The following is a 26,270-nucleotide window of genomic DNA, read 5'->3' on the forward strand; positions in this document are numbered from 1 at the left end:
CAGCCACGGTGTTCTCTTCTCAAGGCAGCTAAAATCTCACTCTGCAGACATTTCTGTCTCCAACGATTTGTTGCCTTGAAGCCTAAGAATGCTTCTAGGCAGCCCTAATTTGTCCAAGATGAACACAAGAGAGGCGATGCCATTATGAACCCATGGCCACAGGCAGCATCTTTAATTCATGAGCCAGGTGGCATTGGCAGGAGAAAAGGAAGGGAGACATTAAGAAGAACTGCCTTGAGTCTCTGCCTTGGACTCAAGGTAAAACTGAGATTCTAGCCCATTCCAGCGCAGCTAAGTGGTTTTCAATTTGTGTTTGAGGGAGGGTGACACGGCTATGGTCAGGACAGGAGGGGTACTTCCCACACTCTTCCACCTGGTGGAAGTTCCACCAGCAGTTCCTCCTGTACTTTCATTCATTCATTCAACAAATGTTTATGGAGTAAATGTTTAAGAGTAAGCTCTTCTGAGTCAGAAAGTCTAGGTTCAAATCTTGCTCCTTACTAGCTGTGTGACTTCGGGAAAGATGCTTATCCTCTCTGTGCTTAAGTTTCCTCTTTTTAAAGTGAGGATAATATTAACAGCATTTATATCACAGGTTGTTAGGAAGATTAATTCAGTGAACACATGTAAGGGCTCTGAACAGTACCCGGCATATAGGAAGCATGGTGGAACCTTGCTAGACACACTTTGGCTATGCAGTGAGATTTGGATTTGAGTGCTGCATCTAGCGGTTAGCAGCTGTGTGATTTCAGGCACGTTACCTGACCTTTCTGAGGCAGAGTTGCCTCATCTATAGGAGAATAATAGTCTCTGTTTTATATGGTAGTTGTAAGAATTCAATGAGATGGCAATGTATAGTATTCAATAAATATTGACTGTCTCTTCTGTTTTGATAATGGCCCTGCCCTTAAGGCTAATGTCTGGGGATAAACCAGGCACCCACATTCAGATCTGATCATCCCTGCAGGCTTTGAATGACTACTGGAACACCAGTGAGGAGGTCTGGTTCTAACCTGTCCTCATTAGCTGTGTGACCATGTGCAAACTGCCTGACCTCTCAATCTCAGTTTCCCAACCAGCAAAATGAAGGCGTTGGAATATACGGCCTCTAAGGCCCCTTACAGCTTGAGGCACATTCTCCCAGACCCTCTGGACTTCTGCCCAGACCTAGTCTTGAGAATCAGTGTGGGAGAGTGGAGAGGACATGGCTTATCAGAATAGATACAGGTGGCATCCTAGGTACCTGCTGGCCTAACACCCAGAGGTGGTTTCCCGCCTGCTTCCCTTGCCAGCACAGTCATCACTATCTGATTCCTCAATAAAGGGTTGAGGCTGAAAAGCTGAGATGTGCCCCCAGATTGCGCTATACCCTTTTCCTGTGCCCCATCTTCCCCAAAGTGACTTCCTCTGGTTCTCCAGCAAGCTCAGGGCATCTATCCTGCTGAAGCTTCCAGGCTCAGGACCCTGATGGGTGGTTGTGCCTAACCTGAAATTTTATAGAAGCATCCAACCTGGGCAGCTGAGCTGGTGAGAGGGAGTGCGTGTGACCTTTTCACTCTTGTCTCTAGGATTCTAATCTCCGGTGTTATAACACCTGGGTCAACATCTTGGAAATTTATTTCTGTACTGCCAGCTAAGGAAGCTGCACATGTTTCTGTCTCAATGAAAAAACCAGTAGGGCCCTGCTACCTCATCTGAAGCTCTAAGCTCCTCAGCAGAGGTGCAGCACAGGGGCTTCGTGCACAGGGTGCTATTGGTCAGTTGACTTGGGGCCACCACACTGGTAGGCAAATGACTCCGTACCTTACTCCTCCTCCTGAAGGCAGTGGGGTGGGTAGAAATGCCGCTTCAAGCACCACCGTGCAGAGGGGGCGGGGCAGAGGGCATGGGAGTGTCTGATCACCGGGCAAATGACATGGCTTAGAACTTCAGTCACGCAGGAATTCAGGAGTTGTTCCTCCAATGTGCCCATGGGCCAGGACCACCAGCACAACCCTAACTAGGACCCGCAGTCACAAGCAGATGACTCATGGCAGCACAGGCCACAGAGAGTTGTGCATTGCACTCTACTGCCCTCCAACTCTCCACTCATAACCGCTCCACATTCACCAAGCACCTGCGTGCCAGGCACTGAGTGTGAGACCTCAGAAGCAAAGGTGAACAACACGAGCAGCCTCCCTCTGAAGACTTCCTAGCCTGGAAGGGGAAATTATGGAAACATGAACAAATAATTATGATAATGTGCACTAAGTGCTGTAATACAGCTATAAAGTGGTCCCTGAGCAATAAACATGATGCTCAGGGACCACAGGAGATTCTGGAGAACATGAGGCCCTATAGAACACTCTGTTGAGAGAAACAGAGATGGAGCTTCATCAGGCCTGCACAGGTCATCCAAAAGCATTTCTAGCTCCCACCTTAGGCAGTGAAGTTTTTATCTGTTAACATATGTAGGAGACCAAGTCACAGGCTACAAGCATGGGCTCAGGGGTTGTCCAATGGCACAGCAGGGCAGAGCCATCCCAGCACAATAGCTAAAGGTCCCCAAAACTTAGAAAATGCCTCCCTACCAGGACTTTGTCAGCCTGAAGGGCCAGGGCAAGGATGCCCTTGGATGGTCTTAGTTTAGAAGGAGCAGAGGTCAGGGCTGCCATAGCTCAGGGCTATTTCAGGACACTTAAGATATAACAGCCTGGCTTGTCTTCCCTCCAGACACTGGCTCCCTTGCATCTGACTCTTTAATTTCCCTGGAGAGGAAAACATATTGCTTCTGGCTATGACCCTGAGAGGGACAAGAGCATCCTCCTTTCTGACTGCTGTCTCCTACCTGGGAGGGAAGCCAGACCCTGCATGTGTATCCACTCTGTAAGTGAACACTTCTGAGACAGGGATCCGTGCAGCCGGCCCAGGAGTCTTCAAATGAAGGGGATTGCTGCTCTCATCTCCACACTGTGGGCCACCCTACCTATCCAGGGACTAGCATTAGAAGTTTGGGTGATGCTTCAGACCTCACCTCAAATGCCCCTTTGACCTCTGTGGTCAGCTGACTGCCAGGGTACCAGGCAGGACAAAGAAGAAGCTGGCTGGCCTCACTCCCCACACCTAGGCTGCCCATGGCCCTTGCTGCTGGCACAGGCTGCCCTGGCATTCAGCAACCCCAGAATGTGTGTCCATGTTGTGCCAGGTACTATGAGATAGATGCATTGAACAAGGGCATTTGCTGTATATGGGTTAACTTGTTTCATTTTCACAAGACTGTTTCTGTTGTACAGATGAGCACTGAGGGGTTATGGGACTTGCTCAAGGTCACTCAAGCTAGCAAGTGGCTGGGCTAGGATTTAAACCCTAGGAATACGATTTTAGAGCCTAAGTTCTTACCTACTGCATCATTCTCACTTGAATTCCTCATTTAACTTTGGAAGCATCACAGTGTCCTTTTAAAAGGGCAGTTTTAGTGGTTAACAGAGCAGGTTCTGGAGTCAGACACAAGGAGACCTGGGTTCTAACTCTGTGATTTTGGGAAGGTCACTTAATCTCTCTGGGGCTCGGTTTCTTCATCTGTAAAATGGAACAAGAACACCTGCCTTCAAGGAGGTAAAAATGGAATAATGGACTCAGCACACTGAAGCTCTCATGGGCAGTTAGTCATGCGCTTTCTTCTCTTGTCACAAGTTCAGTGTTTGTGACAAGAGTTCCTGCCCATGTGGTTTATCAGGCCCTCCTCCCATTGAAAGCTGGGGTGTGGTGGCTAATGGATCTGGCTCTGATGTAAATTGGAAAAAGGACCAACCCCCTCCCCCAACATGGGATAAAGGATGGGCTTCCAGGGACAGTACACAGGGCCCAGGCATCCTTCCCCACACCCCATCCTCTTTCCCAGCCTTAGTATCCTCCCCCTCCCCACTGATCACAAAAATGCCTCCTTTGCCCAATTATTATACATACTAATCATTTCCATTTATATGCCTAGCTTACCATTTATTCCTAATTACTGTGCAGTTCAGAAACAATGATGCCTACCATTAAGGATGTATCAGGATAACTTTGCAGTGAATTTTACTTAACTTCAATACCAAATGGTACGTGTGTGATTCACTCCATAGTTTGTGGTTCCTGTGGCATAAGAGCTCCCTAAACTAAGTTGGGAGACATTAGGGTAGGCCACACTGCACTGGATGGTACATAAGAACAACTGTGGAAGTACCAGCAGCAGTAGTAATAGCTGCAATTCATTGAGCGATTAGGTACCGGACACTTCAGCATTTCTATACATTATATCATTTGAACTATATAGCCATCCTCTTATTAAAGATTAGGCGAGGCACAGTGGTTAAGTAATGCATCCAAGGTCACCCAGCTGGAAACTGGCAGGCCTGGGGTTCAGATCCAGGTATGTCTGAGTCCTGAGCTTGACCTCCATCACCTCACAGGTGCCTGTCCTGTAGACGGGTGCAAAGTGAGCCCTGGTGGTGGCCGGGAGGGGCTTGGAGGCCATCCAGTCCATTCCCCTCGTTCTCAGGGGAGATCACTGAGGCTAGAGTGGGCAAGTGGCTTGCTCAGGCCTGCAGGGCCAGGTGAGGACAGACCGGGATAAAGCCCTGCTTCTGTCAATGCCTGGCTTTCCCTTCAGCACTGTAGGAGGCAGCTGCACTGGGGACAGAGGCAGCGTCTCTGAATTCTTGTTCATCGCTCAGGGCTGATGCAGGCAGCTGCGCGCCTCACTGCTAGATCGTCAGCCTGGTCAAGAACAGCAGTTTGCTCTCATTCTTGAAAGCTGACCTGCTTTAGGAAGTGCTCCCTTTGGAAGATGCCTGGTCTCTTCCCCTTCTGTCCTTTTTTCTTTTTCTTTTTCTAAACATGCATCTCCCTTCAGTCCTTCATTTATCTTCCCTCAAAAGGCAACTGCTAGCATTAACTGAGTACTTACTAGGGGCTGATTATAGTGCTAAGTGCTTTTTTCCCACTTAATCCTCACAATACCGCTGTGAAGTAGGAACCACCATTATCTCTCCATTTGCTAGCTAAAGACTCTGAGGCCCAGAGACATGAAATATGGGCCCTAAGTCACACAGCTGGGAATGTCAGAGCACAGATTTAGAGCCAAGAGATTTAGGACCAACAAGATGGGGTGCCCACAGGCTGAGGAGGCTATGAGGAGCAGGGCTCCCCCTTACCACAGAAGCCTGCAGACAGTGTTCTCACTCCAGGGCCTGGTCTCTAGGCCTCAGTGTTCACACCCATAGGTGGAGGAGGGCACATCATTTTCTCATCCACTTTTGGAGACCCCTTCCTGAATGGGCATGCCTCCTTCTTTTTGGCTATAAGCCACTGAGTTACAGAACAGGATGGAGAATGTGATTGACAGCCATGTCCTCCTGTGTAGCTGACTGCATTACAGGTGAAAGGGCAAGTCACTACCGCCCACGTGTGCAGAGGGAGAGAACCCTGGTGTGGACTTTCCAGGATGAAATGTGAGTGATGACGATGCTTATATCCATTTCTCTCTTTCTTCTCCTTGTCTTCTCTTCCTCCCTCTTCCCTCTTCCATTCATCCAACAAGCATCACTGAGTCCTCAACTCCGTGCTGGGGCCTGTGCTAGGCACCAGAGATACCAAGGACAGCCCTGCCCTAGGGGACAAGCACTCATCAGAAAAGTGGGCCAGAAATCACAGTGGTGTTGTAAACATGACAGCAGGAGAGTGAGGCCAAACCAGGGCCCACTCCTCTTCCCTCTCCACAGTGCTCCTCAGGCATCCCAGTCCTGCTCCTGCTGGCCTGTCTGCTCCCCGTGTCTGGAATGTTCCTCCTCCCAGACACAGGAGTGGCTCACTCCCTTACCTCTTTGAGGTCACTGCTCACCTCTCCCAGGGCCTCCCCTACCCACTGCCTGGACCTGCCAGGCCCCTGCCACTCTCCATGCTCTAGCCCTGCTTTAGTTTTCTCCATAGTGCACTTACCACCACTGACTTTTTAAATTTATTTTTTTATTTTTTATTTTTTTAGCGAATGTATCTCTAGGTTATTAACTCCCACTAGAATATAAGTTCCATGAGGGTAGGAATTTTATTCTACTTTGCTCACTGCTGTATCACCAAATGATTAGAATAGTGTCTGTTGCATAGGAGCTCCACAAATACTTGTTAAATGAATGAGTGGCACAGAGGTCATGGTGCACTAGAAAGTGAACGGGCCCTGGAGTGAGGCTCACCTACTCCCTGGGAAGCTCAGCCTCTCGGAGTCTCAGCTGATGGGATACCTGCTTTTAAAGATTTCCAAGTCCCTTCTTACCTTCCCACAAAAAACACAGATCATGGCCCACGCCTACTGTTCCACCTCAGTGGAGAGCAGCAGGAATGAAGCTCAAGCAAAGATGGCAGGCACCTGGCTGTGGAGCCCACTCCTAAGTGGCTTCAGACGGCACCATGCAATTGGTGTGGAGACAAATTCACCCCCGATTGCATTTGCATATGTTGAGGTTAAGATGAACTTTCACTCTCTGGGCACAACACACGAGCAGGGAGCCCCAAAACTGAGTGAACAGTGGCAGGGGCAGCCAGGAATGAAGAAGCTGCTATGAAGGCAACTCCTGAGTTTTCAGAAGGGGAGGCAGTCTAGCTCACAGGTGACCTCAGGGTCCTGGTCCCAGGACCTTGCCACACAGACCTCACAACACTCCCTACGCAGTCCTTCCTGGGAGCAGTGTCACTGTGGGAGGTGACAGAATCCCACCCCCTGCCCCTGCCTTCCAGTGTTTGGGATGAAAAGGCCACACAGCCTGGAATCAGGGAAGAAATCTCGGCTCTGCAGACATAACTGTTTCACAGATGAGATAACAAGCCTGTGATGGCATCAAGGTTAATAGAGCCTCCTGCAAACTTGGAATCCAAACGGCTCTGGCAGCTGCGTGAAAACCTGAACAGTCTTTCCTGGGGATTTTTCTGATTAATGCAAATTTGTTTTGCTTTGCAAATTGGAAATCAGTTGCAAGCACCTGGTGTAATAATTCCAACAGGGAACTGAGAACCCTAAGGAGAAACCAGGTATTCTCACACCAGCCAGCCCACCCCCAGACCTTGCCTGCCTTGTCCCGCCTCTGGTACCTGGGCAACCAGGTCACCTCCTCGGTTCTCTGCTGTGTTCCGCCCCCCACAACTGCCACTGCTCAGTCAACTATTCTCTATTGAGCACCCCTGGCTGACTTTACCCAAGTGGTTTCCAGATGCTGGGACTCCCAGCCTCCTGCTTCCCCGGCTATGGAGGGTGGTAGGTACAATCAGGGAAGTCATTCAAGCCTTCTGTAAGGAGCCTGCCTTGGCATCTCCTGGGGGGACATCATTATCATCAGTGGCACTATCGAGTGGCACTGATTCATCTTTCAGCAAAGGAACTGACAGAAAACCTTGGAGATGCACCTCCTAATTGAAACTGTTCCTTTTTTAAGTTCTTGTCCTAACTACACAGTTGCTTCTCACCTCTGAGTGAGCACCTCCTCCCATAGTACCAGAAAGCCAAGGGAACTACTGGGGGCTCCCAGAAAAAAAGTGAGTGAAGAGGACACTGCAGGGATCCCACGACTGCCTCTCCCATCCTGCTTGCGCCTTTCTACCTGTCAAAGCAGTGCTCCTGGAGCCACTGAGCTGAGTGGCCAGGAACACCCTTTGGCTGCCTGTCCCCTCCCCCAGCAGACGCACATTGTTCATTCAGCTTCCAGATAAGTTGGGAGGGATGGCAGTTATGAACGGGCCCCATCACGCTCCCCCTTCCTCTGCTACGCAATTTAAAGGCAGGAGACAGAGAACCGCTCTGGCAATCCAAATTAAAATGTATTCCTGCAGCAATCCTGCACCCAATTAAAGTAACCCAGGGCCCATTGTCCTTTGCTAAATTTAGAAAATGCTCAGGTGTGTCTGATCCTACTCTGCACAGATATTTTTAATACAGATTTAATCATATTTTGGGTTAGGAGAAGAAGCTAATTAGGTAGGCAGATTTAGAAGGGCTGCTGGAATGCGGGACAAAGCGAGGCGATTTGATGCAATTCACTGTTTTCATTTTTTTGGTGTGTGTTTTTTGTTTTTTCTTTCTAAGCAGTAAGTTGTGTTGAAAGTCGCAGAAAATTGGCTTTGAAAACCGAGGTGACAAGGAACAGGAGGGCATCCCTGTGTTAGCAGTTGATAAATCCTGGGGCTGGAGGGAACCCCAAAAGAGGGTCTCATATACTGCACAGAGTGCTGAACTCTAGCACACCCAAAGGCAGAGGGCCTTCGTCATTTAACGTGACACCAGAACTGGCGTGTTCATCTGTGGATGGGAAAGCGTTCATTCAGATTCTCTCTGCAGGAAGGCACAAGGTGCTCCTCAATGAATGCTGGTTGGATGGATAACTGAATCAGTGAGCAGTGGACCAAGAAGCCAGCAGACCTTGGACCTGGGCAAGGGGTTTCTGGCTCCTGTCCACCTGGCCCCAGGGCACTTGCCTGCCTCTGGTCCTCATGGCTAGGTTGCACCCCCTAACCCCCTTCTCAGTAACCATCTCCATAAAGCACCACTGGCTGCACTCAAGTGTAGCCAAATAAATAAATAAATAAATAAATAAATAAATAAATAAAATAGGAGTCTTGGCTTAACTCTGTGCTGAATCATCATGTAATTGAGTAAGTGACTTAAAATCCCCTCTGAGTCTCAGTTTCTTCTCCAGCAACATGGGAATTCTGGTTTCTATCTTCATTATCAGGATGGCAAAGATACAGTGAGACTTAACTGTGACCTGCTGGAAATGCCAGGAAGAGAGGCCACTGCAGGGCACACACCCAGGCAGCTCAGTTCTGCAGGTGAAAAAGGTTGCGATGCTACAAGGTCATTCTGTTTTAAACCAAAGTGTGTGCTGGGGATAGGTGGGTTCTTTATCCAGCCCCATCCCACAACACCCCCGTCTTTGTGATGAAGGAAGCTGATCCACAGCACATCCAGCACGTTGTCTCCTGAACAAGTTAGGTTACAAAGGAAAGCGCAGAAGAGTATCTATAGTATACTCTGCCTCGCATGAGAAGGAGAGGGATGTAAGAAACCACACAGTCATCTTGCTCATCTGTGCAAAAGAATGGAGGAAAGATAAACCAGAAACTTAAGAGATTGGCTACCTACAAGAGATAGGTGGGAAAGGGATGAAAAAGAAGGAGGAATGGGAACTGGGAGAAGAGATGAGGAGGGTGGGACGCTTCTGATAATACCTTCTTGTACTGTTCCGATTCCTAAAAGCTCAGTAACGTTTCCCATGGCCTTCATACACCCAGAATAAACAAATGAAACCAGCCAGGCGCGGTGGCTCAAGTCTGTAATCCCAGCACTTTGGAAGGCCGAGACGGGTGGATCACGAGGTCAGGAGATCGAGACCATCCTGGCTAACACGGTGAAACCCCGTCTCTACTAAAAAATACAAAAAACTAGCCGGGCGAGGTGGTGGGCGCCTGTAGTCCCAGCTACTTGGGAGGCTGAGGCAGGAGAATGGCGTAAACCCCGGAGGTGGAGCTTGCAGTGAGCTGAGATCCGGCCACTGCGCTCCAGCCTGGGCGACAGAGCGAGACTCCGTCTCAAAAAAAAATAAATAAATAAAACACAACAGCAAATGAAACCAACAGCATGTGGAAGGAGTCTCCCACCCACCCCCTAAAAAAACCGGTAGAGTTCTCCCTGAGGGCAGACTGTCTTCCTCAAGGAAAAGTTCCCACAGAAAGGAGAGCCCATCACTTTCCTAGTGTAGTCACTGAAAGCAGATTCTAGGGCCTGGGTTCAAATCCTAGCTGTATCATTTACAGGCTGCATGTGATTTTGAATAAGTTGCTTAACCTCTCTGGTTTTCCGTTTCCTCATCTGTAAAATGGACTAAGACAGTAACTACCTCACATAGCTATTATGGGGAGCTTGTAAGTCAGCACAAAACGAGGGCTTAGGGCAGCCTCGGCACACAGTGCTGTGTACTTGCTAGCATGATTATCATTATTTTAGGGTTTGATGTTTTGGGCAGTTGCAGAGACTCATCTTCTGTCCCATGAGATAACAGCTCCCTTTTCCCACTAGGACATTCCTTAAGATGAGGAATGGGCCAGACTGACACGGAACTTTGCAGGGGTGGGCTCACCATGGTGGCAAATGCCCCTGCTCCAAGACTGTATTAGTTTCCCATTGTAGCTCTTACAAATGCAAACGTAGTGTCTTCAGCACCACCAATGTATACATTTCTGGAGATAAAAGGTCTGCAATGGGCCTCCCTGGGTTAGCCCTTGGCTTGTGGCCACTGTCGTCCACCTTCAAAGCCAGCCACAGCAGGCCGAGTCCTTCTCAGAGTGCATCACTCTGACCTTCCCTCTTGCCTCCCTCTTCCACCTTAAAGACCCTTCTGATTACACTGGGCCCACCTGGGTAACTCAGGAAACTCTCCCTTTCTTAAGGTCAGCTAACTAGCAACCTTAATACCACCTGCTGCCTTAATTCCCCTATGTCAGAAAAGGTAACATAGCCACAGGTGCAGGGGATGAGAGTTTCAGCACCATCTGGGGCTTTATTCTGCCTCCCACAAGGGCCAGCTCTTGACCAGCTCCACCCTCTTCACTTGTGCTCAGGACTGGGTCTCTCGGGTTTTGTTGGTTTGTTTTACCATTTTTAAAGCTTACAATGCAGTGGCATTAAGTGCATTCACATTGCAGTGCAGCCATCACCACTATCCATCTTCAGAACTTTTTCATCTTCCTCCACTGAAACTCTGTACCCATTAAACATTAACTCCCTATTCCTCTGCACTGAGCTCCTGGCAGCCACCATTCTACTTTCTGACTCTAAGAATCTGACTACTCTAGATACCTCATATAAATGGAGTCATACAGAGTTTGTCCTTTTGTAACTCGTTTATTTCACCCAGCACTGTCCTGAAAGTTCACACATACTATATGTTGTGTTTGGTTTCTTGTTTTGCAACAACTCTGTGCTCCTGATTCCTCTCATCTATCCAAAACCTGGCCCTGCAGGAAGTCCCCACTAGAAATTGCATTTTAGGCTAAAAGTTTGCCAACAGGTGGCCCGGGGATTTAAAAAGAACAGAGTGTGATGTGATATGGTGGTACGCATTGCTCTGAGGTCTTGGAGCACTGGGTTCCAGTGTAGGCCCAGCCATTTATTAGCTGCTTAACTTTTGTTCATCAGCAAACACTTTTAGAGTACTGATATGGTTTGGCTGTGCCTCCACCCAAAATCTCATCTTAAATTGTAATCCCGAGAATCCCCATGTGTCAAGGGTGGGACCAGGTGGAAGTAATCGCATCATGGGGGCAGTTTCCCCCGTGCTGCCCTCGTGATAGTGAGTTCTCACGAGATCTGATGGTTTTATAAGCATCTGGCATTTCCCCTATTAGCACTCATTGTCTCGCCTGCCACCCTGTGAAGAGCTGCCTTCTGCCATGATTGTAAGTTCCCTGAGGCCTCCCTGGTCACGTGGAACTGTTGAGTCAATGAAGCCTCTTTTCTTTATAAATTACCCAGTCTTGGGTATTTCTTCATAGCAGCCTGAGGATGGATTTTTTGTTTGTTTGTTTTGTTTTGTTTTGTTTTTTTGAGACGGAGTCTCGCTTTGTTGCCCAGGCTGGAGTGCAGTGGCCGGATCTCAGCTCACTGCAAGCTCTGCCTCCCGGGTTTACGCCATTCTCCTGCCTCAGCCTCCCGAGTAGCTGGCACTGGATTAATACAAGTACCAACAACTCACCAGTCACTGTGAGACGCATATGAAGCACAGAAACTGCTTAGCCCAGCCCCAGTCACTTAGTAAGTACTTTGTGAGTGTTAGCTTATAAAGGAAGTCAGGGTAGGGGGCAGAGTCCAGAGAAAAACTTACCCCTACCATTCCACATGAGCGTCCTGTTAGGAGCCTCAGGAAGCCTTAGTCTGAATCCTGGCAGAAGAGCATTCACGAAATTATAGCAGCGTCTCATAAGATGTCAGGGGATGCTGCTCTGGGGATGGGCCTCTAAAGGGGCTCTGAATGGAGCTGGGGAGGCATCCAGGTAGCAGGACCAAATCAAGAGTGGCATGCATGTGGGAAAGGAGGCAGGGAGGCCAAGCTTCACCTTTCAAAGCTGATAGGTTTTCCTGATCCTCCTCTGAAATCTCCTCCTTCAGGAAGCTTTCCATGATTAAACCCACATAATTCTAGTGACTTTCACTAGACATCTCCTCCACATTTCCAGACGCTGTCTGTACTTAATCAATTTGTGCTTGTTTATCAGTCATGGCACAAAAGCACTTCAGTAATCTGGATTAAAGAACTTGATCTGTCTACACTGCCCAAGACTTTAAAAACAATCCCAACCCTCCCCCAGCCTAGATACTGTGCTATAGGCAGGAGGCACAGATCAAGCATCTGTTCACAGAAGCAGATTGAAGGAGAAAAAATGACAACAACTGGACCCATCCCACTAGCTGAATGCTTATTCTCCTCCTCCCAAAGGCCCTGGGGAAGGTGGTGCGGGAGCTCAGCAGGTCAGTCTGTGGCAGCCGAGCTTCTCCCCATGTGGCTCTGGATAAGTCACTCCAAGTCTCCAGGTTGCTGTCTCCTCACCTGTAAAAGTAGGAGGTGGGAAGCAGGGCTTGGAGGTGTGGTCTATAAGCCAACTTTAATGCTTTTCATTTTTAGTTCCTGTTTTTCAAGTGGACAATGAGATGTTCAGAGGGCAGGAGCATTGCTCAGTTCCACAGCTGGGTTGGGGTTTGGACTCCAGGATTAGAAGGACTTCTCCCTAGAAAATACTGCCGACCCTAACCCATGGCCTCAGGGAGGCCACAAGGCGTAGTTAGAATTACCTGGGCCAGACTCCCAACTTTGCTACGTGCCAGCTTGTGATCTCAGCAAAGCACTTAATCTTTTCAAGGCTCAGATTCCTCCTCTGTTGAATGGGGATGAAGATAATATCTACCTTATGGGATCTGCATGAAGGCTAAAGAAAATGAACCATGTAATACGCTTAGCAGAGGCCCTCTCTCACAGTAGGTGCTGGATCACACTGTGTGTGATGCTCCTGTTACTGTCAGATGTGCACAGTGGGCCTTCACGGGTCATAGAATCCCAGCGTTCAAAAAGATCTGAAAATTCACCTGGAGCAGCTGTCGGCTCCACATGGGAATCTACTTTTGAGCTGAATCCACCTGCACTGCTGCTGGAATATTTGCAGCAGAGATACAGGTTGTATCCATAGGAAATATCACGTCCAAGGGACAAGGAAAGGTCTACTGCCTGTGTGAGAAGACAACGTGGATGAGAAGTTGTGTGGCACAGTTCCTTGGGCCCCTGCCTCCAACCTGGGAACCCTAAAGGAAGAACCAGCAGCTAAGCTGCAATTCTCCTTTGGCCTGGGGCATCTAGGAAACTTATTTTTTCCTCTAGGTGAATGTTCTGGGTACATCCAGCCTAACAATTCTCCTTAGCTTGGTGCTGTGCCAGGAGTGTAGGGAGTGGACTGTGTTTTTCCAACCTAGGCCTCCGTCTACCCCATCTGTAGAATGGGAATTTAGGCCAATGCACTCCCAATAAGGATCGTGAAACAAGTCAATATGATCACAGACAACTCTTGGTTTTGAATCACTGCAGTATATTGCTGAGGCCTCCTTCTCCCTCATTTTCCTCCCTACTCTCAGTAGCTTTCTTATGTTCAAGGAAGTGAGACCTCTACCTCACATTTGCATTTGTTGCTGCTCTTAAAGAGAACAAGGATTCGGTGAGTTTTGACTGTGTTAGACACTTTACCACCCATCACTTAATTTTATTTGCCATCCTATGGGGTTATTCCTACATTACAGATGAGGAAGTCACAGAAGTACAAATCACTTGTCCAGTGGTTCAGTAGCCAGAGAGGGAGAGTAGAACAATTGGCAGCAATGGGTCATGGGGACTTCCATGTTGCTCTTTCCTCTATATTACAAGGGGCAGCTGCCCTGACCAAGGCTACAGAGCTCCGGTCCTAAACAACATAGTCAACTCCCATTTATCCACGTGACTGGAGGGACATATATCAACCAAATTCCTTTCTTTTTGACTCTGATGTTTATTATGCATTTTACGATTTTTCAGAGGCAGATTTACCCTCTTGATTATATATTTCTGAAGGCAGCTACTAAGATGAATTTTTATTCTCTGGGACTACATGCCCCGGTGTGTGGAGAGTGGGCTGGGGCTAACCAGGCTTAGTCCCAGCCAGCTCTCCACATACCCAGGAACATGTAGGAACTTAATCTTTTCAAGGCCCAGTTTTCCCCTGAAATACCATCCCCTAGAAACAGAGTTGGCAATATCAGTCAAAGGGCCAAGTGAGAGAGACCAGGTTCTGAGGACAGGTCAAGGCTGTCCTGACGGTGTAGGTTGGGTAGGTAGGGCCTGGGGAGGAAGGAGAGTGGGTTGAAAGTTCCTCGTCCATCCCTTTACATCCATGTCCCCCTCTCTGGTATCCAGAGAGGCAGGGAAGGCCAGGTACCTGTGATAAGAGCATGTCAGTACTTTGGGCCCTGATGGCTTTCACTTCCCCCAGGTGGACATCATCTTTTGTCCTCGTGAGAGTATGCCATAATCACAGCCATCTTCCCAAGTAACAGGTGTTTCCCAGCCCTGTAACTGACCCACTGCTGGGGTGGGAGGACAGGCTGGAAATGATGCAAGGGGCACAGGAGGGAGGGCTATTTTGCTGGCGTAGCTTTACTAGGGTGGAGTGGAGGCTTCAGCTGAAAGGCCTGCCCAAGACAGCAGACTCCCTCCCATCCTCCAGACACTCCAGACACCCCAGCCCCCAGCCCATTCCATCTCTGGCCTCATGACAAGACATCTGAGTCAAAGGCACAGACTCATCAGACGTGGGGCTCAGCCCAAGCAGTTTCTGCATCTCTCAAAAACTCTTGCTTGCTAAGGAATCAGGGCAGCTGATGACCAATAGGTTCAGACAAACCTGAGCTGGGAGAGGCTGGCCACAGCAAGCACCTCAGCCCCAAACATGGAAGGCCCAGGTGAAAGCAGTTGTCTAATCCATGGGGAATTTGTAAATTAATCCCAGACCAGCACCCCTGCCAGACTGGTGTGTGTTCTGGAAAAGCCATTATCATTCTTAGAAAAAGGAATGTAAATCTGCCACCCAGTAGGCATGTAAGTGTGTGCATGCATGTTTGGTATATTTGTGCATGTGTGTGCATCCTCTGAATCTGTGTCTGGACAGTGTAGGCAGTGAAGCAAATAATGGGGCAGTTGTATGCACAGCCTCTGGAGTCTGGGTCTGTATCCTGGTTTGGTCATCTAGCAGTTGGGTGAATTTGGGCAAGTGCTGTAAACTGCTATACCTCAGTTTCCTCATGGAGATACTAATAGTATCTAAGTCATGTGAGACTGCTGTGATTACTAAACAAGTTAATACATATAGAGCACTTACAGTAATGCCTGGCATGTAGTTTGCACTCAACAACTATTAGCTATTCTTCTGATTTGTTTATATCAGTTGACTGATGGATGTCACCTTTGCTTCTTGACTACAAACTGAGTAATCACTGGAGGTCACCAGACTTAAAGCCAAATCCATCTATCTATATGGCAAACTTGAACATGGGGTATGTCCATAAACACAAGTCTTATGGCTTTCAGTAGATTCTCAAATTCCCAAGGAGGAACTTTATTGAAATATCATTCACAGAGTCCCTGCCATTGGGACCCTTTTGTATATTCAACAACCTTATTAAAAAAGTCTTTTGGATACTTCATCAGCCAAACCCTTTCAAACTGGTCCAGCCGACCTACGTCATGCTCCCTGGCTTGACTCTAAAATCTGAATTGATTTCAGAGTCCACTCTCTTGGCTTGTGGATTATTTGTGCAACCACCTGCTTCCCTTACTCCCAGACAATTGACTTGCCTGTTTTTACTCATTTACGTGGAGAGAGATCTACATAAATAAAATCCTTTTAATATCCTTAATTGGTTATTATTGCCCAGAGAGGAAAAATGTGTCCTTTTTCCCCTGGGAGATGCAAATCTTTAGTATTTTGGTGATACACTTGGTGATGATTAACAAAATGAAATATTAATTAAAATGGCAACAATAATGATAATGATGGAGACAGCCTCTATCTTTTGCTGAACACTCAAGTGTGCCAGGAGCTGTACTAAGTCCTTACCCGCATTAGCTCCTCTAATTTTGGCACCAGAGCAGACCTGTCTCTCCTGTAAATTGAGGGGCAAACTTTCCCTGTTCATGTTTGTGGAAAAGGAGCCGAGGAGCCGAGGGGCCAAGGGTCCTATAGCCCTGATGGCAGATCCAGAGAGTTCTAGAGCATCCTCTTGGAAGCCCGACCGCATTCCAACTCACAGGGAGCACAGAACACCCCCAATCCACTTTTCAATTATACACACATACACACATGCCCCCTATGTAATTATCCCAACAAATGTGCTAAAGGAAAATAAACTGTGCAAGACTGGTTTATAAAAATAGCAAAACTCATAGCACAAACCTGTTCTGTATAATTCATGCAGAAAACATGGAAACATCCTGATAAATTGTGCTTTTTGTAGTTCCCATGAATTTGCTGATTACACAGAGTCACACTGCATGCACAGACTGCCCCTGTATGCATTTCAATAATACTGCGTGTATTAAAAAGAGTAAAGTAAAGAGATGGAGAGAGCCCAAGTTTGAAGACTGGCTGTGTCCATTCAGAGCTTGCAATCTACCACTGGTGAGGCTGGTCCCAGCTCAGACATTTTTAGCTTAATAATATTTACCAAGTCCCTGCAACGTGCCAGCATTGGTGAGCAGAGGGCTCCCCAAGGAGGAATAAGGGCCTAGTGGAGCAAGCAGACCCCAGAACAGATAAAAATATGACGAAGTAGGTTTGATCGCAGTGCAGAAACAGAGGACCAGGTGGGCTTCCCGGAAGGAGGGTCTGAGTCTTAAAGGATAAATGCATAGTGACCAGAGAGAAAGGTGAAAATGGCATTCTAGGCAGAGGGAACAGCAAGAGCAAAGGGTGCTGGGCACGAGGAAATGGAGGGTGGACAGGGTTGCTTGGTGTCATCTGGCGGGACAGGCAAGAGTTGAGGCTGGGGTGGGAAGCAGCAGTCAGAAAAGGAGAAGGCCCTGGCCACCCTGCCAAGGATCTTGGCTTCACTGCGTGAGTGAGAGGGCACTGAAAGTCCTATCCTAACGACTCAGGGAAACGTCCTCGCTCCCTCTGCCAAGCACTCTCAGGCCTCCTTCCTTTCCACCACAGTACTTCTAAATCCAATTGGAATTTTATTATTGAAGTGACTTGGGGGCACTGTCTCTCCATCTAGACACTGTGGGCTTTCCTGTTCATCACTGCATCTCCAGTGCCTCACACAGCTTTCGGTACATAGAAGCCACTCAATGTTTGTTGAATGAATGGCTAATGAATGATCCTTGCAACTCATCATGAGACGGTTGGATGGGGGTGAGACTAGAGACTGGGAGGCCAGTTGCGAGGCTAGTGGGATAATTTTGCCTGATCAATGATAAGGGTCTCAGGAGTGAATGCATAAACATTTAGAAGGTACAAACAGGCACACATTGATGGATGTGGGTGTGGGGAGAGGGAGTTGTCTGCATAAGTCCCAGGCTGGGCTGACACCCTAGAGAGGCAATGGGCCATTTCCTGAGATGAGGAACAAGGGAGAGGAGCAGGTTTTGGGGGAGGGGAGGAGAGGGAAAGCATGAGTCCCTCGTGGACTTGGTGAGCTGCAGTCTGAGTTCCCAGAGGTTCCAAGCATTCTCTTTCTGGAGACAGACACAGTGACCTCTCTGGCCACCCCAGGCAACCCCTCCACAGGCAGCATTAGGATTCATGCTGACCCTGCTGAAGACCGACCAGCACCAGGCACTTTTCCATTCCACCAGCCATGCCCCAGGTCATCAGACTCCCTGGGGGAAGGTGGGTGGAGGTCTGGCCCACAGAGCCTGCTGGTTGTAGCAGAGGATGAAAAGAATGTTTGCTGTAGAAATGAGATTCAAGCAGATGCCCCTGACAGTCCAGCGGACTGCTCCACACTGGGGCTCATTGTAACAAGTCTGTTACAGTGAAGCGTAAGACCTGCAGGCATAAAACAGTGTAACCATCAGAGGGACGAGGTCAGGGCAACAAAGTCCGGGAGCTTCCTGGCCACTCAGTCTCCATTCCCAGGGATGGCCAAAGAGAAGGGGACAGGCCCTTAGCTAGAATTCATGGCCTAGAAACGGGTCTACCAGCCTCTCCCTCCATTCCCTGGGCAGACCTGAACACATATTCTGGGCCAAGGAGCCAAGATGGAGAGCCGGCCAGAGGCGTAATCACCCTGCCCCACCACCCAGTCTGTTCTGCCCCGTTGGCCTTTCTAAAGTACCACATTGATCATGTCACTCTCTCACTCAACAACCTTCAGTGGCCCCTTATTGCCTTTGGAAGGAAGGTGAAGTCTGAAGCCCAGTCTTCAAAGTCACCTCTAGTTTGACCTCAACCTGACTTCTCAACATTTCAGCTCACTTCTCCCAACAAGGCTATTTCACTGCAGCCAAACAGGTATCCTCACTGACTTAAGCCCTCATAAAAACAGAACCACTGACTGTTAGTGATGGGAGAAACCCTGGAAATCATCACACCCAGCCTTCCATCTTACAGTGACATCCAGGACTAGGGAGGGGAAGTGACCTGCCTCCGGCTGCGGTCTGAGCTGAGTCTAGAGTATGTTGGTTTGTTCATTTGCCCATTCATTCTCATATTCAACCTGCCTTGAATGCCTATTTCCTGCCAGACACTATTCTAGTTCATGTATGAACATGAAACCAACCTTAGTCATTTACTTAACAAATGTTTACTAAGCACCTTCTATGTGCCAGGCTGGAGTCAGAATGTAATAGGAAATAAAGCAGATAAGTCCCTGCTTTCTTGGAGAGCTGGGGAGCTAGATCATCAATAAGAAAAACTATGTCAGATGGTGGTACGTGCTATGAAGAATAACACAGGGAAAGGGGATAGAGACAGCGGCAGTGGGGATGCAAATTTTATCTAGGGTGCAAAAGGAATGCCTCTTCCATCAGTGGACTTGGAATGGAAACTTGAAAGAAGTAAAGGTTATCTGAGGAAGAGGGTCCAGGGAGAAGAAGCAGAAACTGTAAACGCCCTGAGGCAGGAATGTGCTTGGCTAAATAGAAAAACAGCAGGGAGGCCGCCAGGACTGCACAGAGCAAGGGAGAGAGTAATGTCAATAATCCCAGAGAGGGAGCAGGGATGTGCCAGCCACAGCAAGGACTCTGGCTTTTATTCAAAGTGAGAGGAGGCATCACTGGGTCCTGAGCAGAGGAGGGAGGCAAGCTAGGACCTCACGCAAAGGAATGAAGAGCTAAACAGGGGACCCCTGAAGGTCCACTGCTGTACTTACACCCCAATTGCCTAGGTCATTCCTAATCATTCTTTATGGCTGCTCAATGTTTGGTCCCCAGACAGGCAGAACTGGTATCACCAGGGAACTTATGAGAAGAATCACAGGCCTCACTCAGATCGTCTGAATCTGAATCTGCACTTAGCAAGATCCTCAGAAGGTCTGTGGTAGACCCATTAACATTTGAGAAGCTCTGTCCTGGATCTCAGGCCAAACACGACTTCCTGAAGGAATTCTTCAAACCGTCAGGCCCCACAAGGTGATTTATTTATTTTTGATTTTTTAAAATTATACTTTAAGTTTTGGGACACATGTGCAGAACGTGCAGGTTTGTTACATAGGTATACACGTGCCATGGTGGTTTGCTGCACCCATCAACCCGTCATCTACATTAGGTATTTCTCCTAATGCCATCCCTTCCATAGTCCCCCACCCCCCAACAGGCCCTGGTGTGTGAGGTTCCCCTTCCTGTGCCCATACGTTCTCATTGTTCAACTCCCACTTACGAGTGAGAACACTCAGTGTTTGGTTTTCTGTTCCTGTGTTTGCTGAGAATGATGGTTTCCAGCTTCATCCATGTCCCTGAAAAGGACATGAACTCATCCTTTTTCATAGCTGCATAGTATTCCATGGTGTATATGTGCCACATTTTCTTTATCCAGTCTATCATTGATGGGCATTTGGGTTGTTCCAAGTGTTTGCTATTGTGAATAGTGCCACAAAAAACATATGTGTACATGTGTCTTTATAGTAGAATGATTTATAATCCTTTGGGTATATACCCAGTAATGGGATTGCTGGGTCAAATGGTATTTCTGGTTCTAGATCCTTGAGGAATCGCTACACTGTTTTCCAAAATGGTTGAACTAATTTACACTCCCACCAACAGTGTAAACGCATTCCTATTTCTCCACATCCTCTCCAGCATCTGTTGTTTCCTGACTTTTAATGATCACCATTTTAACTGGCATGAGATGGTATCTCATTGTGGTTTTGGTTGGCATTTCTCTAATGATCAGTGATGATGAGCTTTTTTTTCATATGTTTGTTGGCCGAATATATACCTTCTTTTGAGAAGTGTCTGTTCATATCCTTTGCCTACTTATTGATGGGGTTGTTTTTTTCTTGTAAATTTAAGTTCCTTGTAGATTCTGGATATTAGCCCTGCGTCAAGATGGATAGATTGCAAAATTTTCTCCCATTCTGTAGGTTTCCTGTTCTCTCTGATGATAGTTTCTTTTGCTGTGCAGAAGCTCTTTCGTTTAATTAGATCTCATTTGTCAATTCTGGCTTTTGTTGCCATTGCTTTTGGTGTTTTTGGTCATGAAGTCTTTACCCATGCCTATGTCCTGAATGGTACTGCCTAGGTTTTTTTCTAGGGTTCTTACGGTTTTATGTCTTACGTTCAAGTTTTCAACCCATCTTGAGTTAATTTTTGTATAAGGTGTAAGGAAGGGGTCCAGTTTCAGTTTTCTGCATATGGCTAGCCTGTTTTCCCAACACCATTTATTAAAGAGGGAATCTTTTCCCCATTGCTTGTTTCTGTCAGGTTTGTCAAAGATCAGATAGTTGTAGATGTGTGGTGTTACCTCTGAGGTCTCTGCTCTGTTCCATTGGTCTATGTATCTGTTTTGGTACCAGTACCATGCTGTTTTGGTTACTGTGGCCTCCCGCAAGGTGATTTATTGTCTCAATGCAGTTTTGAATCCTCCTTCATACCATTTACCACATTGTCATGCAATTGTTCTCCAACTTGTTGCACATGATAATCATCTGGGGAGAGGTAGAAAGTGCCAAGGGTCCACTGTACCCTTCATCGATGATATCAGAGCCTCTGGTGTGGAGACTCAGGCATTCACATTTTTAAATCTCTCCCCCTCCACTTTCCACCCTACATACACACCCTGGTGTTTCCAATGTACAGCCAAGGTTTTGACCACTTGTGGTAACTGAATCCTTCATGGTTCTCTTCTTTGTGTAAATATCATGAGAGGAGGGGCTGTGTTTGCCTTGTTTACTGCTGTTCTTTGCTTCCAAAACAGAGCCTGGCACAAAGTAGATGTTCAATAAATACTTCTCAAAGGAAAGCAGCGAGGCAGGAGGGGAAGAAGGAAGAATGTCCTGCTCTGACAAACTTATCTCAGATAAGTGGCAGCTGCTGCTATGTCAGGGTTAAAAATCAGAGCAGGGCCTCTGCAGAGCTGGTGACCAGCTTCACAGAAACAACAACAACAACAACAAAAAACAGACACATTTTCTACTTCTCACTGCTGGGCACCCAGAAAAGCCAACATTATGGAATGGTGTCAGCTCTGTATCTCTTCGTGGGGAGGTAATCTGGTGCCTCCTGCTGTTGGGACCCTTTGGAGGCCCTCTCCCACCTCCCCAGCTGCCCCAGTCTTGCCCCAGTCTCTCTGCAAGCAGCAGGGCTGAATAGGTCTTTGGCGATATATAATCTCGGAGAGCCCAAACCCTCCATCCAGTTCCCCAGGGCTGGGGGGGCCTAGCTCCATATCTACTGGGGTTTTTATCACAGAAATAAATCAGGGCCTTGTTTTACCCTCGAGTACACATTACTTTTCCTCTCTCACTAAAGCAAACTTCTCTCCCATCCCTTCTGGAGAGGTTCATTTAATAGTGTGTGAAATGAAATGTCAACAAGAATTAGAACAAATGGCATCGTAAGCCCCAGCAGATGACAGGCAGCCAGAGGCAGGGCTGCTCCTACAGCCCCAAGCCTCAGGGAGCCAACGAGGAGGACCCTGCAGCCCTGGCCCCAGGAAGGGGAACCTCTAAGCACACTGTCTCCCCGCTTGCAACTGAAATATGGTCTTTGAATTTCTGACAGAAGAACAGAAACTGCCTTTGACATAGGAAACAGCTTTTCTTTGACATACAATTAGCAAGGACAAGTGTTCCCTAGGGCGGGACGCAAGAGGCCCCATCAGTCAGCCCATCAGAGGCCACGTGGACGGGGGGGTCAGGGAACCAGAGCCTTGACCTGCTGCCAATAATCATCAGATCACCTTGCTTTGCATGGGGCTGCTGCTTTTCACAGGCTCCTGCAATCTATCAGCTTATCCTGCTCCAGGGACTTGCAGTATAAGAGAAAAATGCCTCTGCCCTTTTGCCCACCCGAACCCTGGTAGGCACAAGCCACGTCCACATAATTCAATAATGGAAATAGTAAGTGTTCATTGGGCATGTACTATGAGCCAGGTCCTGTACTAAAAATTGTATGTGCATTATTCCTTTTAATCTGCTCATCTATTCATCCAAAACACATACTTATGGAGTATCTGCAATATACCAGGCACAGTTCTAGGCACAGTAGTGAACAGCCACAAATCCCCGTCCGTGTGGAGCTTACATTTTTGTGTGGTTGGGGAGGAAGACAGATGGTAAAACAAATAGGAAAAACATCTAGTAGAGAATCAAATGGGGTGGTTAACTGGGGCGCTATGCCATACCTCCTGCCCGTGTCACTGACAGCAGGGGTGGTGGATGCCCGAGTCCATGCCAGGCAGGCACCTCAGGGTTGTTCTGTTTTGCTGAGCCAAGGGAACAGCCAGTGGGAGACAAAAGTCAAATGTTCCAGGCACTGTCCCCACAGTTCCTACAGGTCCCTGAAGCCCATGGGCCAAGTCCCTCATGCCCTCCGGATAACCAACTCACTACACCCATTGCCGCCTTTTCCACCTTCCTGTCTTACGCCTGCCACCTGGCATTGCCACCCCAAGTCTTGGTCCTGGCTCTGTTTTCAGGGGAACCCAAACCAAGACACAGGATGCAATGTGTTAGGGAGAAAATAAAGCAGGAAAGGGGGTGGAGATTCCATTTTAAGTCAGGAAAGAACTACAGCATTTCCATTTTCTAGAGGAGGAAACGAGGCTCTGGCTCCATTTAAATGGCTTTCTCAAGGTCAGTTAGGAAGTGCAGAACTTGGTCTTCCCAGCCTTCTTTCTGAAACAAAAGTAGATATGTCCTTAAGCACCATACACCTGGCCTCTCTCCTGGCTGAGGAACCAAAGCTAAAACCCATGAATGCTATGCTGGAGGGCATGCGGAGAAGAAAGGAGGAGGCACTCATGGGGACGACTTCTAGAAGAGGTGAGCTGTGAGCAGGAAAGGGCAAGCTGTCCAGGAGAAGGTGACACCCAGGAGTGAAGTGAGTGTTCAGTGTGGGGAGGCTGCACCTCAGGCTGGATGGATGGGGTCGGGGTGGGGGGCGCGGGGTGGCATTCTAGTCGAGAAGGAAGTAATAAAAGATACACCCCAGTATGAGTTCAGATGCAGCCAGACCCTGGCTGAATCCTGGCCAAGAAGCACAGCTGCAAATAGGGCAGAGGGGCCCTGGCCCCCACCTGTTTCCACTTAGCTCCTTCTCCATGGAGCGCACCATGCCCAGCCTCACCCAGCCTGCAGCCCCAGCATCTCCCCTGCCCATCAGACTAGAGGCAGTTCAAGCTGGAGGAAACTTAGATACTGGCTTATGGAATACTCTCATCTTACAGGGGAGGAGGGTGTGGTCCAGAGAGGGTGAGTGACTTGTCCAAAGTCACACAGTAAGGCAGAAGCAGACCTGAGGCTAGAACCTAGGTCTCCTGATGTTTACTCAGGGGCTGGGCTAACCCTTGCCCTTTCTCCCAGAAGAAGGGTTCTATTTGCACAGCGTGTTGCTGGGTCATGCCTCGTGTGCATCACCTGGTCAGTCCCGAGCCTGGAGGGGAAGAGGCTGGTGAGAACAGGAGGCCATCCAGGTGTGTTCACTGCACTCAGATGATGCATCTGCCTTTACAAAGTGCTTTCTCACAGTCCTTCCGCCCCATGGAGCAGGCAGGACAGGCATTATTCACCCCATTTTACAGAGGAAGAAACTGAGGCTGAGGAAGTTCACTCAGCCCAGGAGTGGCATGGCCAGGACCCAAATCCAGAAACTGCTTCAAGTTTCGTTTTCTTTCCAATTACTCCAAGCTAAACCCAACCGGGGCCTCACAGTGATTACCTTTTATTAGCTGCAGAAAAGCCTCTGCTTTGGCGAGTTTCATAAAGGACTAAATCTGTCAGGAAAACATAAAGACAGGGCCCTCATCCATCTTCTTGACAACTATTTATTAGACTTATTATTATGTAAATATAAAAGAGGGGAAAACTACATTAAAAATCCAATCAAGTGGCTGCCTCTGAAGGGGGGTGAGAAGGCGTGGATTGCAGGGGAGGTAGAGGGAAGCCCGGGCCCCTCTGTCCCTCTGTCCCTCTGTCCCTCTGTCCCTCTGTCACTTGTGGAGACCCATAGGGAGGCCCGGCTGAGGGGAGAGGAAGGAGTGGGGCACAGGCCACAAGAAGCCCGCTCAGAGCCGGCAAAGTGCTGCTGGCTCACACACCTGCCACTGTCATTCCACTCTGATTAACGAAAGGTTAAGATACAATTACAAAGCCAAATGGTGCCCTTGATTGCAACAGTGGGACAGCAGCTTAGTAGGACCCCCAAGGAGGCCCTTCCCAAGGAGACTCCCTCTGGAGGCTCCATCTGGCCCAAGACTCCCTCTGTCATTTCCCCCAGTAGACCCTTTCAAGGTGAAGCCCGGCCAGCCATGCCCTGGGCACAGGGTGAGCCCCAGCTGCCCCTCCTGGGCATGCTGCCTGGACCCTGGGGCCTCCCAGCAGCCTGTGTGGGGGCATGTGCATGCTGCCCTGTAGTGAATCTGCTCACATGTCATCTCCCCGCCACCCTCTGTTGCCCTGATAATCACTCACTGGTCTTTGTGTGTCCCCCGCGGTGCCTGGCACATACAAGGAACTCAGTAAATGTTCTTTTTGGAACATGTGAATATATTCCCTGGGGGTGATTACACTCCAAGGGGAGGTAAATGAAAACAAATATGGGCATTTCAGCCATTACCATTACTGGAGACCCAGGGTGAACCAGGCGATGCAGTGAGCATGAACTCCCGTCTTCGCCACCGCTCGGCCTTGGCACACATGGTGCTGTGCTGCCAATTGTCTGCCTGTCTCTGTCACTCAACCATGAGCCCCATGACAATGGGGCAGGGGCTCCCGTGCCACAGCTGTGCCCAACACATAGTAGGTCCTCAACAGATATTTGAGGAAGGAAGGAAGTCAAGTGGTAGAGCAGAGGTGGTGGGGCTAAGGCCTGAACCACACAGCCCCACCCACTGACACACTGGACACCCTGTGGAGAGCAGAAGTCAGCGAGGAGGAGTGAAGGCAGCCCCAGGGCACCCCTCCTCCTGCAGGGCAGATGATTTGTTGGGTGGAATGCCACCACTTGCCTCTGGTGCCCTTGTTCGAAGTACACCGGCACAAACCCAGGTGGCAGCTTCGTGTGGCTCAGCAGGCACAAGAGGGGATTCATGGAAGACAAATTCACACTGGATTAGTATAGAAGTTTAGAATGCATGGTGCAGCCTTCAACATCAAGGGCAAATCCCATGGGCCCTTCTATGGCTATCTCCCACTAACAGAGCACTGCCAGTTTCAGGCACTGTACTGAGAGATTTACATCTATGGCCTACCCCCATTAACCCTCACAACAATCCCACGAAGCAGGCACTGTCATTGCCCATTCCACAGATGAATGCACTGAGGCTCAGGGAGGAGCTTGGCAGCTGCTCTGACAGGTCCAGGGCAGCCATTTGTGTGGAAATGATCGATTCAGGCTTTGGTCAGGTCTCAGCCTTGTCCCTTCATCACTTTCTCAGAGCCCTGAAGTTCCAGGGCTCTCGCCTCAGCTTCTGTGCTCAAAAGTCCCCAGCAGCTGGGTTTTCTGCCAAGCAAGAATCTTGAGTAGGGTCCTGGGCTGCCA

The 26,270-nt window shown here is 48.6% G+C and overlaps 1 protein-coding gene across 3 annotated transcripts in view; it reads right to left on the minus strand.

The window, feature by feature from the left end:
* KCND3 (potassium voltage-gated channel subfamily D member 3) overlaps window positions 1–26,270 on the minus strand; it is a 215,286-nt gene that overhangs the window by 145,525 nt on the left and 43,491 nt on the right. The gene's annotated exons all lie outside the window — the stretch shown is intronic.

Source organism: Papio anubis, chromosome 1, assembly GCF_008728515.1.
Source record: "Papio anubis isolate 15944 chromosome 1, Panubis1.0, whole genome shotgun sequence".
NCBI classification, from domain to species: domain Eukaryota; kingdom Metazoa; phylum Chordata; class Mammalia; order Primates; family Cercopithecidae; genus Papio; species Papio anubis.